Here is a 15,170-nt window from a genome sequence, read left to right as displayed (position 1 = left end):
GCTATCCACAGGGATTCTCCCCCACTCTGAAAACATTTTTGACCAAAATCCTTGCTGTATTTTTCGTGCAGATACAGCATAAGGAGACCCCACCACCACCATCACTCACACTCACACTCACTCACACACACACACACACACACACACACACACACACACACACACCCCAAGTGCATCCCTCAAAGCAGTGTCTGTTACAAAAGGCCAGTCTGTGTTTGATGTCTGAAGCGGAGACAGAGCTATCTGTATGCCAACCCAACTGGCTTTCCCTCTCCTACCGTTCTCCCTCCTCCAACCACAGGGATTCCAGCCAATGTCCAGAGAATCATCAACTACAAAAGACAGATTATTTCTTAGATATCTGTTATGTTTCTTCTACATCCTTGAAAACAGGACACATCTTTTTCTACCTAAGAAATCAGCAAGGGGCACCTGGGTGGCTCAGTCAGCTAAGCGTCTGACTTTGGCTCAGGTCATAATCTCTCGGTTGGGGAGTCCAAGCTCCACGTGGGGCTCTATGCTGACAGCTCAGAGCCTAGAGTCTGTTTCAGATTCTGTTTCTTCCTCTCTCTCTCTGCCCCTCCCTCGCTCGTGCTCTGTCTTTCTCTCTCTCTCTCAAAAATAAATAAACATTTCTAAAAATTAAAAAAAAGAAAAGAAATTGGCAAGAAGGCATCACCCTGTTTCCTGGTCCCCTGCCCCCACAGAATTTCAGCAAAGTGGGCTAGAGCAACAGGCCAGTAACCAGCCTTACACTGCTTTACAATGGCACTCAGTTCTCCCACATAGATCGTTTAACCCAATCCTCACAAAACCCTGTGATTTAGTCACTGTCTTCCCTTGGCAGCTGGGTAACAGAGACTGAGACAGGCACATTCACATGGCCAGGGAGCGGAGGTGCTGGTATCTGAGACCGAGTCCTAGAACTCAGAGCTCTATGCACAGCAGCAGCTCCCCCCAAGGGCTACGATTCCATCTCTCCATTGGTTCTGTCCCAGAGAGGCCTCTGTGCCCCTCCCTGGCACACCAACACAACTAGTCAATCTTACAAAAAGCAGGCAGCTGGTTAGGAAGACTAGTGAAGAAAATGTGGACACAAAGCCAAAGCTCTACCAAAGGGCAACTTCCAACAGTGCATCCTACTATTAGCACATCCATGGAAAGCAAAACCCAATCTAGATAGTCTTTGTCGATGGCCAGAAAGTTAGACACAGAAAGTTAGACATATGTACAATTCTGTGCATATGTTGGTACTGATGTGATCTGTAAATCTAAATCCTTTCTCCAGAAATTCTATTATTGTTTATGTGCACAGGAAGTGGGAGATTTATGGGGTGGAGGACTGCTTTATAAAAAGAGCATGCAAGTTAATAAATTAGTAAGTAAAGTACAACAATACCCTATGGGGAAACATGTATACATCTCTACTCTGTGTAATATGAATCATCATCACTCCATGCCCTCAGGTAGCCAAGTTAAATATGACAGGAGTGCACAAATCTAACCGGGCACCAGTGCAGTGACATAGCACGAAGTCTGAAAAGAAAAACCAGTGGTCCCTGCATGAGCCATCAGAGAGCCAGGAAGGAGTCAGATGCCACTCTGGGCCCACAGATTCCCGCCCAATGGGACCAAGAAGAGAAGCTAGGGGAGCATTCAGCATATCAAGGCCTATTTAGCCCAGTGCTGTGGTAGCCAGCAGGTGTGGGAAGATGTTCTTGCACTTTATACCACAACCTGATTCTTCCAGTTCTCTCACCGGCTCTGTGAGGTTGACTGGCAGCGATGGTTTTCCCAACCCCATCTCCCACAGTGATGTTAGGAACCCACGAGCATTCTTCATTGTGACACCACAGCAAGCGTCCAGGTGCCAATACAGACTCAGTTACGCCAGGCCTGTTTTTAGCTCTTAGAGTCAGGGCTGATTTCTCAGGTTAACAAATTTTAGTGAAACTAAATTACCTTAGTTACCTAATTACCTCTTAATATCCTCATTAGAGAGAAGTGGGGATATCACTACCAGATAAAATCCCTAAAATCTCATTTTATCCGTAGCTTCATTTGCAGGACCACACAACCCCTTCAAAGATCCCCAGCTGATAGCAGTGATGGCGTGACAGGATTGTGCTGCTCTCAAAAACATCCCTATGGGCACGCTTGAAACGCGGTGAGAGAGCTGCTGCCCACCTGCCTGCCCAGCAAGATGCATCAGCAACAAGACTGCAGGCTCTCCGCAGGTGAAAGCCGTAGGTTATCTACCAACCCCAGACCTCGGAGGCAAGTGCAGACACATGTCAGCATCGCAAAGACTATCTGCAGAAGTAAACCAGAGAGCCGCCTCCAGTGATGCGGCTGTTTTGACCATACTTGCTTCCCTGGGGTTGACCATTGCAACAGATGCTGTCTTCCGAAGCAAACAAAAGAGCTACCGACCGGAGAGCCAGGCTCCTCTGTGCCATTCACCTCCATCTCACCAACCACCTCTGCTGGTCATGCTCAAGTTCAGTGCCAACAAACGCTGGTAGGGTCAGGAAGGGAGAATCAGGGGTGTTACACCAATTCAAGATATTTATCTTAAAGTGTTACCCTAGATGTCATGAGATCTTCAAACACAAAGGAAAAAGAGAAGTATCCAAGGCACTCATAAATTGAGGGAGAAAGACCCACCCACCTATATTCTCCCCCTCCCCCCCCCAAAAAAAAAAACCAGGATGGAAAGATGATAAATAGCCCAGATTTGGCTCACCAAATATAGTGTAAATCCAAGTCCCATTATTTAATTATAAAAATTGCCTTAAGACTGTGTCCCATTCTCCAGACTCTCTGGTAGGACCCTTCCTTCCTTTCTTCCAGATTATACAATTAGAGAACACTTTAGTTCTGGCATTTCTGACTGCCTTGATCTTTCTCATTATGTCACATGTGTTTGTTTTCTGTCTCCAACTAGATCACAGAAAAATTAAGCAGTTACTTGCTTTTCTGTCCCCTCATTGGCTTTAATATATTCTGTGTATAGTATGAGCTCTGTGCATGGTGCTGAATGAAACAGAAAATCTAGTATTTTAAATTCTGGTGTGGGGCCTCGAGAAGACCAGAATTCTTGAATTGCTCAAGTGTGTACAGGAATCTGTCCACTTTCATCAAGTCACAGAATTCTGCTGATATATAGGATCAGAGAGAGAAGGGACCTTTTAAATCTTAAGGTGTTTTGCAGATAAGTGAGTGATGCCCAGAAACTTCTAGTGACTTTCTCAAGGCTGTGAAATAAATGAAAAATCTAGGACTAGAATCATGGGTGTCTGAAGTACCAGATGAGAGTAAAGATGTCACAGAACCAAGAGAGAAAATGAGGAACCACCCTCCAGTAGAGCAGAAGGAGACGATATATATTTGCATCTCATCCCAGATGAATAATTTGCTTGGGTAATCAGATGCACATTCTCCGCTAAATGCTTTCTAGTTCATTATTTTGCTTAAAAGTGATTAAAAGGTTCAAAAATAATTATCTATTTCCATTGACAAAATGGATTTCACTGCAATAGACTCAGTGTATTAATAAACACTTACACATGCCACTCTATGAAAAACATATTGTCTGCAAATAACCTTTCAATTAGAAACAGATGCTGTGGGCTTTCAGATTCTGAAGTGTTTTTATTTTAAATGGCCTGGTCGCAACTGAAACCAGGCTGGCAGCAAGCTGTTCTTCCTTTCTCTTCAGGATCTGTTTCGAAGACCTGACCTTCCCGTGGGATCTCACATGACTCCAAAGCACCCAGGATTCACAGCCTGCCAGGCCAGAATGTGCTTCTGAATCTGTCCTCTCAATAAAGATCGCCCCACCTCGGCCACTAAGCAGTTTCCACGCTGCCTTAGGAGGAAGAAAGGAAAGAGTGTTGGTTGTGGTCCCTGTGGATAGTTCCCATCAACAAAGATGTTCTGAGCACCTGTTAGACCCCATGAGAGGTACTTCCCGTGAGTTCTTTCTCCTCGTCCTTGAAGCAGATGGTATTGTAGACAAACGGATGAGAAGTCGGCAACAACAACAGTCCTCACTTGGGGAGCTAAGTGTTGTACATGCATTTTACGCGCATTAACAAATGTAAGATAGCATCATTATTGTCTCCACTTCACAAATGATAAAATCAAGGCTCAGACCTACTACGCAACAGGGTAGGAATTCAAATCCAGGTGGTCTAGGCCACAGCCTGTGCTTCTAACCGCTCTGCTCTCCCACCTCTCTGCAGCCTCCCGTGATGACAGTGTACTCTTCCAACAGGGCTCCTCCTCTTAGCCCATGCCAGGGATCCTCTTCCCACTGTCCCTTTACCTAGAGGCCAAGGGTCCTCCACCCTTTCAGGTTTAAAGAACACCTGAAATAAACACAGTCTGGTGGACAACAACACACTTCTTTAAATACCGTAGTTCCTATGGAATTGGCAAATAGGAGGACAATATCCATATAAAACAAAAGTTGGGTCGGATTTTATGTATTTTTTCTTAGCCCCCAAGTAAAAGCATCCAAACACAAGGCTCACTGGCAGAGCTGCCCTACATTACTGTCCAGATACCCACTCATCCCGTCCCTGGCTCCCACTGGCCCAGCTGAACCACATGCTCTTAGAGGCACCTTGGGCACACTTCTCCACGACCCTGGGTAGAACAACACAAAACAGGGACCCAGAGCCACCCATCTCAGTCACGGCTCAAGCCATGCAAAGCTGGCGAGTACTTCCCCCCACCTCCCTCTGCCCTTGTCTCCAGAGCCCAGCAGCCTGGGCCCCTCCCTAGGGCCCCTTCCACCATAAAGGCTGACACTAGATTATTTATTTCCTAGGAATTCAGGGTGACACTTCCCAGTTGTGCTAATACTTTTATTAGGATTGTTACTGTTTCTCAGTGTCCTGGACAGAGTTGTGTAGGTTTTGAATGATCTATCCAACTCTATTTTTTCCATAAATCTTATTGTTTTTGTGTGTGCAATTTTATATAACCTGAAGTTTTTCAAGTTGCCTCACATTTTGGTGGAAACACTTGAATTGATATCAATACTTAAAAGAAACTCTACCCAATGACCTTGAGATTCCTGTGGTCCCTCTTCAGCACTGAGTTCTGTGAGAAGAGACCTACTTACGGCCTTGACCATGCTCATTTACATAGTGTGATAGAGTTTTTCATTGCAATCAACAGAATCCACTCTAGCTAATTTAAGCACAAAAGGAATGTCTTAAAGGACATTAGGTCACAGAATATCTGGGTGGGCCAGCAGATCAGGTGAGGCTCGGAGATGATCGGGCAACCAGACTGCTCTGCAGATGCCAGCGGTGCTGTGGCTGTTACCACAGACGTGAGATCAGCCCGTCTAGGCTGATCTGGAAGCTGCACTTCTCTCCACCATCCTTATCAGAAACACTTCTGTGAGACCTTTCTTGTGGTCTCTTCTAAATCAAAGTTACCATTCTGATACATCTGAGTGACGGCCTGGGATACATTCTGACCCGAGATACAAGGGAGACCCAGAAAGTGACTTTTGACTTGTGCTTTGAGGAGGTAGATTTCCTATGGCCAGAAATCCTCCAAAAGCGAGACTGTGTTCCAAAGATACTGAATAGCCAGAGTATAGAGGGTCCATGACCCTCAGGAAGGAAATCTTAACACAACTCTTCACATATACTGACCTCCTGGTACCAGGCTGGTGCCTTACTAAGCTCCTGCCCCACAGCAAGGTGACCCCATTCCTCACAGCCTGCTTGCTTTAGTGTTGTGTCTAATGAACACCAGCTACACAGCATGTACCCTCACTGCAACACAACTGGGTCATAAATGTTGACCAATATTTGGAACCAACCCCATGATTCCCAGGCTGCACTTCTTAATAAGCAATGTTTGAAGGCATAACATTCCCATGAGCACACTGAGACTTTGACAATCCTCTGAAACAAATGATGGAGAAGTAACTCACTACATGGACTCACAGCATCATACCTATTCTCTGGTATCCCAGCAACTCCTTATTCCCACAGACTGCAGGGTATACCCAATTCCCAGCTCACCGAGGATACTGTCACACACTCTTCTCATTGGGCTGAAGCTGTGTGGATGCAAATGAATCTGCTCTAATTAATACGAAAGTGTACATCACTGCAAATGTTGGTATTATTAGCACTGGTGATGATATTCCTCACAAAGGATCCTCTACTCTAGTATATTAATTAACAGGCTGTACTATACATTTTCTATTGAAGCTTTCTTCTTCAGTAGGCCAACGCCATCATCCAAGTGAGGACTTTCGACATGCTAGGATACACGTGCATATGTCCGTTTTGACTACAGCTACACTTTCCCAGCAAACTTCCTAGTCACTCATTTCCGAGTTACTGCTTAGAATCTTGGCCTTTGACCTTCCAAATGGCATGGAAAGCCTTGCACGGCCTGGCCCAGGACAACTTCCCAGCCTCACTCCGTGCTCCAACCACAAGGACCTTCTTTTCTTTCTCGTGGAATACACCCTGCCCCTCCACCCCAGCTTTGGGTTATGTTTTTCCCCCCACCCTTGACCCCAAGCATTGCCTCCTAGGGGAACCTTCCCCATGGCGGGCTCTCCCCCAGCCTGATCCCACCTACATCAGATGCTTTGTGACACACACCTGTAGGACCATGTGTCTCTCCTTTTTGGCACTACTGGCTGCTGTACCTTTCCAGACACGCATATGGTCTTTGACAAACACTTCTCTGCTCCTAAACTCTAAGCTCCATGAGTGTAGGAACTATGTTCCTTTTGCTACCTACTGTGTTTCAAGTACTGAGTAGGGGAGAGTGGGTACCAAGACTGATAAATAAGTGAATGGATCCATACATTTAGAATGATTGATCTCACCCAGTTGGCACTTACTTATTTGCTTGGTTTAACCCAAAATTTTGAAGTATCTGACTGTCTTCCTAAGGCAACATTTCACAAAGGGGAAACTGAAGCAGTAATATTAAAAAACTTGCTGGTAAAGCCATATAACTAGTAAGTGCCAGAGCTGGCTTGGATTTGGCCTACAGCTGTCTCCAACCCATGGGCACAACCATCCGTTGTCAGGTGCTCAAAGGAAAATGCAGAAGAAACCAAGCTCCCAGTTCTGGCCTTCAGGGGTGGCAAGTATGATGACAATGATGATGGCGATGACGACAACTAACAATTACCAAGTGTTCACTCCGCTGAATGCCATTTAAGCACTTGATGTGTATTATGCCATTTAATCCTCAAAAAAACAAAAACCCATTAAGTAGGTATCACTATTAATACCCACTTACTGACGTGAAAAGTCAAGCATGAAGCTGCCTAGTTGCTCATGGAGTCAACAGTGATGCAACCAGCTCTCAAACCCAGGCCGCCTGAGCCCAGACCCCAAGCCACTGACTGTGGTCAGCAAGACAGAGCGCGCCCTTGGGGGCATCTAGCTCTTCCAGGGAAGTCAGCAGGGCTTAGCAAAAGAGGTGTCCTCCAAACCAGCTGCCAAGAAGACCTCTGCAGAAAGAGGGAACCGGTGTGCACAGAAAGAAGAAAATGAACTAGCAAGTCTTGCTCAGGGAACAAAAAGAAATTTAAAGAGAATGCTCACGGGGCTGTGAGGTCTTAGAAAAAGCCCTTGAACAGATGCCTGAGGGAGGAGGGGGCTAATTAAAACTGATTTTTGTTTCTAAGCTATTTTGATTCAATGCCCTTGGGCCCGAGGGGACTGACTGGAAAGAAGAAAATAAAGGTGAGGTTCACAATAGAAGGCAAGTGAAAGATGAAGTGGGTTTCAGTTATGGTGTATGAGCATGTGCAGTTAATATCTATAGGAAGAACTAGCAGAATTTAGGAACCAAAATGGATATGGGGCATGAGGAAGTAGGACATTTCCAGAATATCCCCAGGGCTTCTACTCTGGTTGATGGGGGGCTGGGGGGTGGCTGGGGGAGGGAGAAGAGTAGGGTTGGGACATGAGGGGAGGTAAATAAGGAGTCCCATTTGAGGCAAGCTGAATGGCTAATAAGGTAGATGCTTATCATTCAACTGGGCAGGCAGAAATACAACAGAACACCCAGCATCTCTACAAGGAAAGTAGACAAATGGCATTATCATGTAGACCAGTGTTAGGCCAGAGAATGTTCTGTGATGACAGAAATGTTCTATCTCTGCTCTGCAGTGTCCAATAAGGTAGCCAGTAGCTACACATGGCTATTAAGCACTTAAAATGTAGCTAGTGCCACTAAGGAACTGAACTTACAGTTGTGTTGACTTTTAATCATTTATACTTTATTTATAATAAATAATATAGCTAGTAGCTACTACATTGTAAATCTGGACAACACAAGTGGCCCTCTAGTATTAAACACACCAAAGCTGCTTATCAAAGACTGCTGAGATTGGAAAGGACCTTGGAGTTTATCGGGTATAATTCTCTCATTTCACAAATAAGGAAGCTGAGGTCCAAACAGGAGAAGAGACTTGCATGAAGTCATTACAGCAAGAGAGCAGAAAGGCAGACTACGGTCATGGTCCTCCGCATCTGATCCAGTGTCCTTGCCACTTCGCAGACTGCTTCTGTTCTGAAGCTGCAGTTCTGACTCTGGCGTGTGGAACTGAAGCAGCTCATGGGCAAAGCCAAGTAAGGATCACACACTCTCTCCGCTCCACTAGACATACCAAATTTCATTGGGTAAGTAACCCCATCAGATATTTTCATTGCAAATTACAGAACCCACTCCGATTAGTTTTAATATGAAAGGGATTTATTAAAGAAGGATCAGCAATTTGCACAGTCTCTGAGAGAGGGTCTCAAAGCCAGGCTTGGAGGCTATGCGGTCAGGACAAATCACACTACCACTGCTGGAGTAGTGACGGGGACCCTACTGTGCCTGCCACTTGGCTCAGGGGAGAGGCTCCCAATCACCAGTGCTGGGTAAGAGGCCCCAAACCCGGACCTCTGCCTCTCAAAGCTGGAAGGCACTGCCGCCAGGCTCACCAGCATGCATTGCAGGTCCTACCTGCACGTACCTGTTCTCATCGGAGTCTAAAATAGAGGGAAGGGGGAATCTGAGACCCTTCCCACACTGCAGGAAAGCAAATTTCTGGCTTCCATCTGGCATGGAAGCCCCATAGGGCAGAATGATCCCAGGAACTAGAAAAAGAATTCGAAAAAGAGGCAGCACCACCATCATTACTTAACAAATGTCCTGTCAAGTAAATAACCCATCTGCACTAGCTCAGACCGCATGGATCTCACAGCCTGTCTTGCTCAGCAGCATCCCTGACTCAGAGCTTTTTACACTTAAAATAATGTCTCTACATTGCAAATGTTCTCAATTAATTCACCAGTGGCTCTTCTTGATTTTTTTAAAAGATACATTTATTCCCTGGAACATCTGTATTGATAGAAGCTATGTATGGTAGGAAGTGAATTCTGCATTTCAACTCTCAAGAACATGAAGGGTTTCTTTTAGTTTTCTTTTTTTTAATCTGGGTTTTCTAATTAACAAACCTAATATAGCACAGCCGTGAAGATGAAGAATTCTAAAAACTTCTTCCTCAAAAGTGCTGGCAGTAAGACAGAAGCAAAGTAGATCTGAGAAATCTTCTAAGAGCTGAAAATTACTGTAATGTGGAGCATAATCATCAAGGCCATTCCAACCCCCAGATTCTACAAAGAAAGGAAAGGACCACAAGCCACTCCAAGTGTTTCAGTCTGGAGAATAAATAAGAAAAGCTGTCTTGGACTGTGACCGTGATGGGTGAAGAAGGGGGAGGGGGTGTGGTTTTTGACAAGAAAGGGGAGAAAACACCAATGCCTTATGTGAGGCCTTTCAGGAGCAAACCACATGGGACTCTGCTCCAGGCAGCCCCAGGGGGGAGCCAGCGTTGTGGATGTAGGAGGTCTGCTGTCCTAACAGTGGCTGACGTCCAAGAAGAGAGGCACTGGGAGAGGAGCGCTGAGGGTTGAGAACGGGCCTTCGGAGACCCTGCAGATAAAGTTCCAGGGAAGAGCGAGAGGCTGGGCTTGTAGGGAGCTCCCAAGACAAGATGGTTACTTCTCACCAGGGGAAGGCTGCAAACCTCCATTCTGAGCGAACCTCCTGGAGCCAACCCCACTCTCTCCAGCTGCCCATGCTTCTAGAGAGGGCCTACTGCCATGTTCCACCATGGTTTCATTGCCTCCAAGTTAATGCCCATGTGCACAACCATACCTTTTACAATATACCAAGCAAACATAAGCAGAGGGAAATAGAAGGGTAGTTTGAGGCTATTGTTCCTCAGCAGGGCAGCTCTCACAGCAGCTGGTTGTCAGAGAACCTTCCCTGGGGAGCAAGGACAGGCCTGGGTCACCGAGCTCCAGCTTGGGGTGGAGCAGCATGGCAATGGCTGAGGTTTAAGAATCCCAATTTCACTAACTTGCCAGCTCAGCCTGTCACAGTGAGTTTTGAAAAATATAAATCAAATTATGTTATTCCCCTATTTACAACCTTCCAGTGGGCTTTAAAAAGGAACCCAATCCTCTCCACAGTCTGGCAGTGGCCTCTGCCTCCAGACTTCTGTGGATTCCTTGCTCCACAACCCCGCAAGCCCCACAGCTTCCTTCCCTTCTATTCCTCGCAGGCCTCCTCTTCATCTCAGGGCCTCGGCGCCTGCCCTGCTCCCTGCCTGGAACAGCCTAGCCCAGACCCTGCTCTGGCTGCCTCCTCCTCCTCACTCACATCTCTGCTCAGTGTCCCCAGGTGCCTCAGAGAAGCCTTCCCTATCTTTCCCGTGCGGTCACAAATGGCTCTCAGCCTGTGCCCTCCCATCGCCTCATGGGAGTCACTGTGCCCACTGACTTGTTTGCTTGTGTATTCTGTCTCCACCCACTGCAATGCAAGCCAACTGACGGCAGGACATTGTCCACCTATCACTGCCTTTCCCCCAGCTCCTGGAAGACTACTAGGACCACTTACTGGTTACAGAAATGGATTACGTGAAAAGATAAGGAGATGGTTACCAAGAAGTCCGTTACATTTTTAAGAGTTAAAATTTATTCATTCAAACATTAAAAAAAAAAAAAAATTAATGGTGCCAGACGCTCAGGCAGCCCCCCTACCCTACACTCTGTGTCCTTGGGTTACTCAGACTGGGAACACTGTGTTTCAGCTCTGTCATGAAGGAAATGAACTTAATCTGTTGCTTTCCTTTTTGTTTTAATGGAAAAAGCATTACATTTTTAAAAAATGAGATATAATTGACATATAACATGTTAAAAACAAGACAACAGACCCAAAATGGAGTTGCTAATGCTAAGCCCCACATCGAAACTTAATCAAACGGAGACTTAACTGCAGTTTCCACTCTCCCAGAAATGGAATCTTAAACCAGTCAGTCAGGAATCACTACATCAGCAGAGGTTAGGTAATGTGACCCACAGACCGCAGTCATTCCCTTTAGCAAAGTAAGCAAAGTAACCCTGCAAAAACCAATCCAGTTTTTCGCCTAGTTTTTGCTTTGTTCCCACTCTCTCCTGGCTATGCAAGTCTTTCATTATACACAGCTCCTCAGGGCTCCTTTCTCTCTGGCTAGATTGCTTACTGCCCTGTTTTGGTTCCTTTTTGCTCAAATAAACTCTTCAAACTTTACACACGCCTCAGTGTATCTTTTAACAAACATCCTATTAAATTTCAGGTACACAGCATAAAAGGCCCAATATGTGTATGTTGCAAAGTGATCACCAGGGTAAGTCTAGTTAACAACCATCATCTTGTGTGGTTACAAATTTGTGTGTGTAATGAGAACTTTTAAGATCTACTTTCTTAGCAACTTTCAGATTTGCAATTCAGTATTATCAGCTGTAATCACCACACTATGCATTACATTCTCCGGGACTTATTGATTTCACAACAAGAAGTTTGGACCTCTCCAAGGGCCCTCTGTACATTAGACACTATGGGGTATTATTGGAAATGTATTCATGAACCAGACCCTGCTCTCAAAAAGCTCACTGTTGAGGAGGAATGTTTGAGATGCGCAAGCTATAGGCTCCAAACTTCCCTGAGCATACGGGTCACCTGGAGCGAGTGGTAATGATACTGATTCCTGCCACCTTGCCCCATCTAAAATATTCTGGCAGAATCCCATGGTCTTGGAAGCTTGGGAGGTAGTGCTATCAAGGGAGAAAGAGGAAGGCTGCTTGGAGGAGGCAGCATTGAGATGGACTTGAGATGGGGCAGGATTTGGATGTGGAGGAGGGATGGGCGAATCAGGCATAGGAAACACATGAGCAAAGGAAAGAAGCCAGGAAATTTGGGAGGGACAGAAAGCCGCATTTGGTTCCATTTGGCCACTGCGCAAAGGGAAATAATGGTGAGATGAGGTGGAAAGGCGGCCTGAAGACCAACTGTGGTGGCCCAGGACATGAGGGTATAGTCTGATTTTGACTAAAGGAAGAGAAGTACCGACTGGTTCTGAGAAGGGAGTGACAGCATCAGGTAAGTAGGCAATTTACAGAAGAGCAACCCGTGGCTCAGAAAGGGTTAATGAGCTACCTAAAGTCACACTGGTGGAAGGAGAAAGGCCAGAACTCAAACCTGCTACTCTGATTCCAGAGGTAAGGGGGTGGGAGGAGGAGGACAGAACTGGCCCTTACTGAGTCCTCAGTGTTTCCAGGCACAGAGCCAAGTGATTAGCATGTATTATCCCACCTCACCACACCTGTAGGAGGTAAGAAGCCTGAGTTTCAGACAAAAGTGCATATCCTTCCTCCAGAAACAGGAAGGAAAGGGTGATGGGGAAGATGTGAAGGAGACAGACTCAACAGGATTGGGAAACTGAGCAAAGGAACGATGGTGGAAGCAGGGCAGCGCCATGGAAGAGGGGACAGTCTCATGGAAGGGGGTGGGGACAGCCTGGTAAAGGAGGGGGAAGCCCCATGGAAGCAGGATAGCTTCTCTTCAGCACCCTGCCTGCATTTTCATTATCTGCCTCTGTCGGGCCTGCTTTGGACTCTCTGGCTTTCTTCACTTTTTATTTAAAACACTTTGTTACCGGAACACCACACAGATCATTAGCTGCTGGTTTTCATAAACCACAAGTGGAATGAAAGAAAGGTTTAAAAAGAATGCTGTGCTACTGCAGTCGCTTCAGAGAAGATGAGCTTGCAGCAGGCAGGGACAAAAGACACTTGGTGGCTCCCCCAGGTGCCACTTCTCCCTTTCAGTTGCCACAAAGAGAAAATCAGCAGGGCCTAATTAGGACTGCAAAGACGCAGAGTTTAGGCTCACCTCAGGTGGGAGCAGCTCTTAATCAGCACATTTGCTTTTCATGCCACTATTAAAATTTATTTCCTTGGACAAACGAAAGTTGACTTACACATTATATTTATAAAATTAAAACTCCAAAATCCTAGGGGCACCTGGGTGGCTCAGTCAGATCAATTCTCGATTTTGGCTCAGGTCATGATCCCAGGGACGTGTGATCAAGCCCAGCACCAGGATCTGCATGGAGCATGGAGCGTGCTTAAGATTCTCTCTCACTTCCTTTGCCCCTCTGCACACACTCTCTCTCCCTCTCTCTTTCAAAAAAATAGAAATAGGGGCGCCTGGGTGGGTCAGTCGGTTGAGCATCCGACTTCAGCTCAGGTCGTGATCTCAGAGTCTGTGAGTTTGAGCCCCGCGTCGGGCTCTGTGCCGACAGCTCGGAGCCTGGAGCCTGTTTCGGATTCTGTGTCTCCCTCTCTCTCTGACCTTCCCCTGTTCATGCTCTGTCTCTCTCGGTCTCAAAAAAATAAAGGTAAAAAAAAAATTTTTTTTAAATAAATAAAAATACATAAAATAAATTAAAAAATAAATTTGTTTTATTTACTTTGAGAGAGAGAGAGAGAGAAAGCATGAGTCGGGGAGGGGCAGAGAAGGAGGGAGAGAATCCAAAGCAGGCTCCATGCTGCCAGCTATGGAGCCTGATATGGGGCTCAAACCCATGAACCACGAGATCATGACTTGAGCCAAAACCAAGAGTCAGAGGCTTAACTGACTGAGCCACCCAGGCACCCCTAAAAAATAAAAAAATTAACTTAAAAACATCTAAAATCCTATGTAACAAATCAGGTATTTTGCCTCTGAATTATCTTGTGTGTGTGTTTAGAATATATACATAACAGTTTTATCTTTCTTTTATATTTATGTACAAAAATATCTACACACACATACAATAACTCAGACAAAATGCCTGTATATATATGCATATATACGCATCTTGTGTGTGTGTGTATATATATACACATATATACATACACATATACATATGTGTGTATGTATACACACACACACACATATATATATATATATATATCTTTAGATGTTTCACGTATGCATTTTAGTGTTTCTAAACTCCTAGACTGAATACAGATGCTAATTATCTTCCTATTACCATCTGGTTCTTACTTCCAGGGCCAAATGCCTACCTTCCTCTCCTTAGCCTCTGTTTCCAGAGCAGCTTAGAGCCTAAACGGGGATCAACTATCCTAAGGAAAGAGGGAGGCTTATCCCCAGCTCTCTTCCTTCTTCTCGGGAGGAGTCTTTAGCCCAAATTAATCCTTCATTTGACTGCTTGCCTTCTTAAAGGCAGACTCTTTTGAACATTTCACACATCACAGAATCCAAGACATATTTCAAATGATGGTGAGCAGACTTCTTTGTCAACACCATGAATGCTACAATTAACTACAGCAAATGTGGTGGTAGACTTTGTGGTACTCAAAATAAAGGAGGTTAAAAAACTGCCCTGTGATTCATGAAGCTCAAAACACCAACATTTTTTTAGCCCAAACAACCCTTCTATTCTGTGCTAGAGCTAGTTTTATGATTGGGTCGGGTATAGGGTGTCACCCAGGGAAAGCCAAAAGCAGCTTCGTGCCTTTCAGAATTCAGTGAGCCATTAATTCACACATTACTGCAATTCGCTGCCCTCTGGCAATTCAAAGACTCCAGACTGTGCTGGAATCTCAGGATCCCCCTCCAGAGGAACAAAAGGCGCCACAAGAAGTGAACAGTTCTCCCACTCTACCTTCTCTCTCACCAGAGCAAAACGCTTCACAGGGGCATACACTGTTTCATACAAACATTAGCATCTCTGTAGGATTAAATCTACACTATATTGAACACCATTCTAAAAGCAGAATCTG

At 45.4% G+C, this 15,170-nt stretch overlaps 1 protein-coding gene and 1 long non-coding RNA gene across 11 annotated transcripts in view; one reads left to right on the top strand and one right to left on the bottom strand.

Moving 5' to 3' along the window:
- HHAT (hedgehog acyltransferase) overlaps positions 1–15,170 on the bottom strand; it is a 321,146-nt gene that overhangs the window by 121,150 nt on the left and 184,826 nt on the right. The gene's annotated exons all lie outside the window — the stretch shown is intronic.
- On the top strand, positions 1,349–3,851 carry LOC123584837. Its single transcript, XR_006705700.1, has 2 exons — positions 1,349–2,521; positions 3,722–3,851. It is a non-coding gene; the product is annotated as an uncharacterized LOC123584837 (long non-coding RNA).

This window comes from Leopardus geoffroyi, chromosome C3, assembly GCF_018350155.1.
Source record: "Leopardus geoffroyi isolate Oge1 chromosome C3, O.geoffroyi_Oge1_pat1.0, whole genome shotgun sequence".
In the NCBI taxonomy this organism is placed as follows: domain Eukaryota; kingdom Metazoa; phylum Chordata; class Mammalia; order Carnivora; family Felidae; genus Leopardus; species Leopardus geoffroyi.
This window is presented reverse-complemented; position numbering and strand designations above follow the sequence as displayed.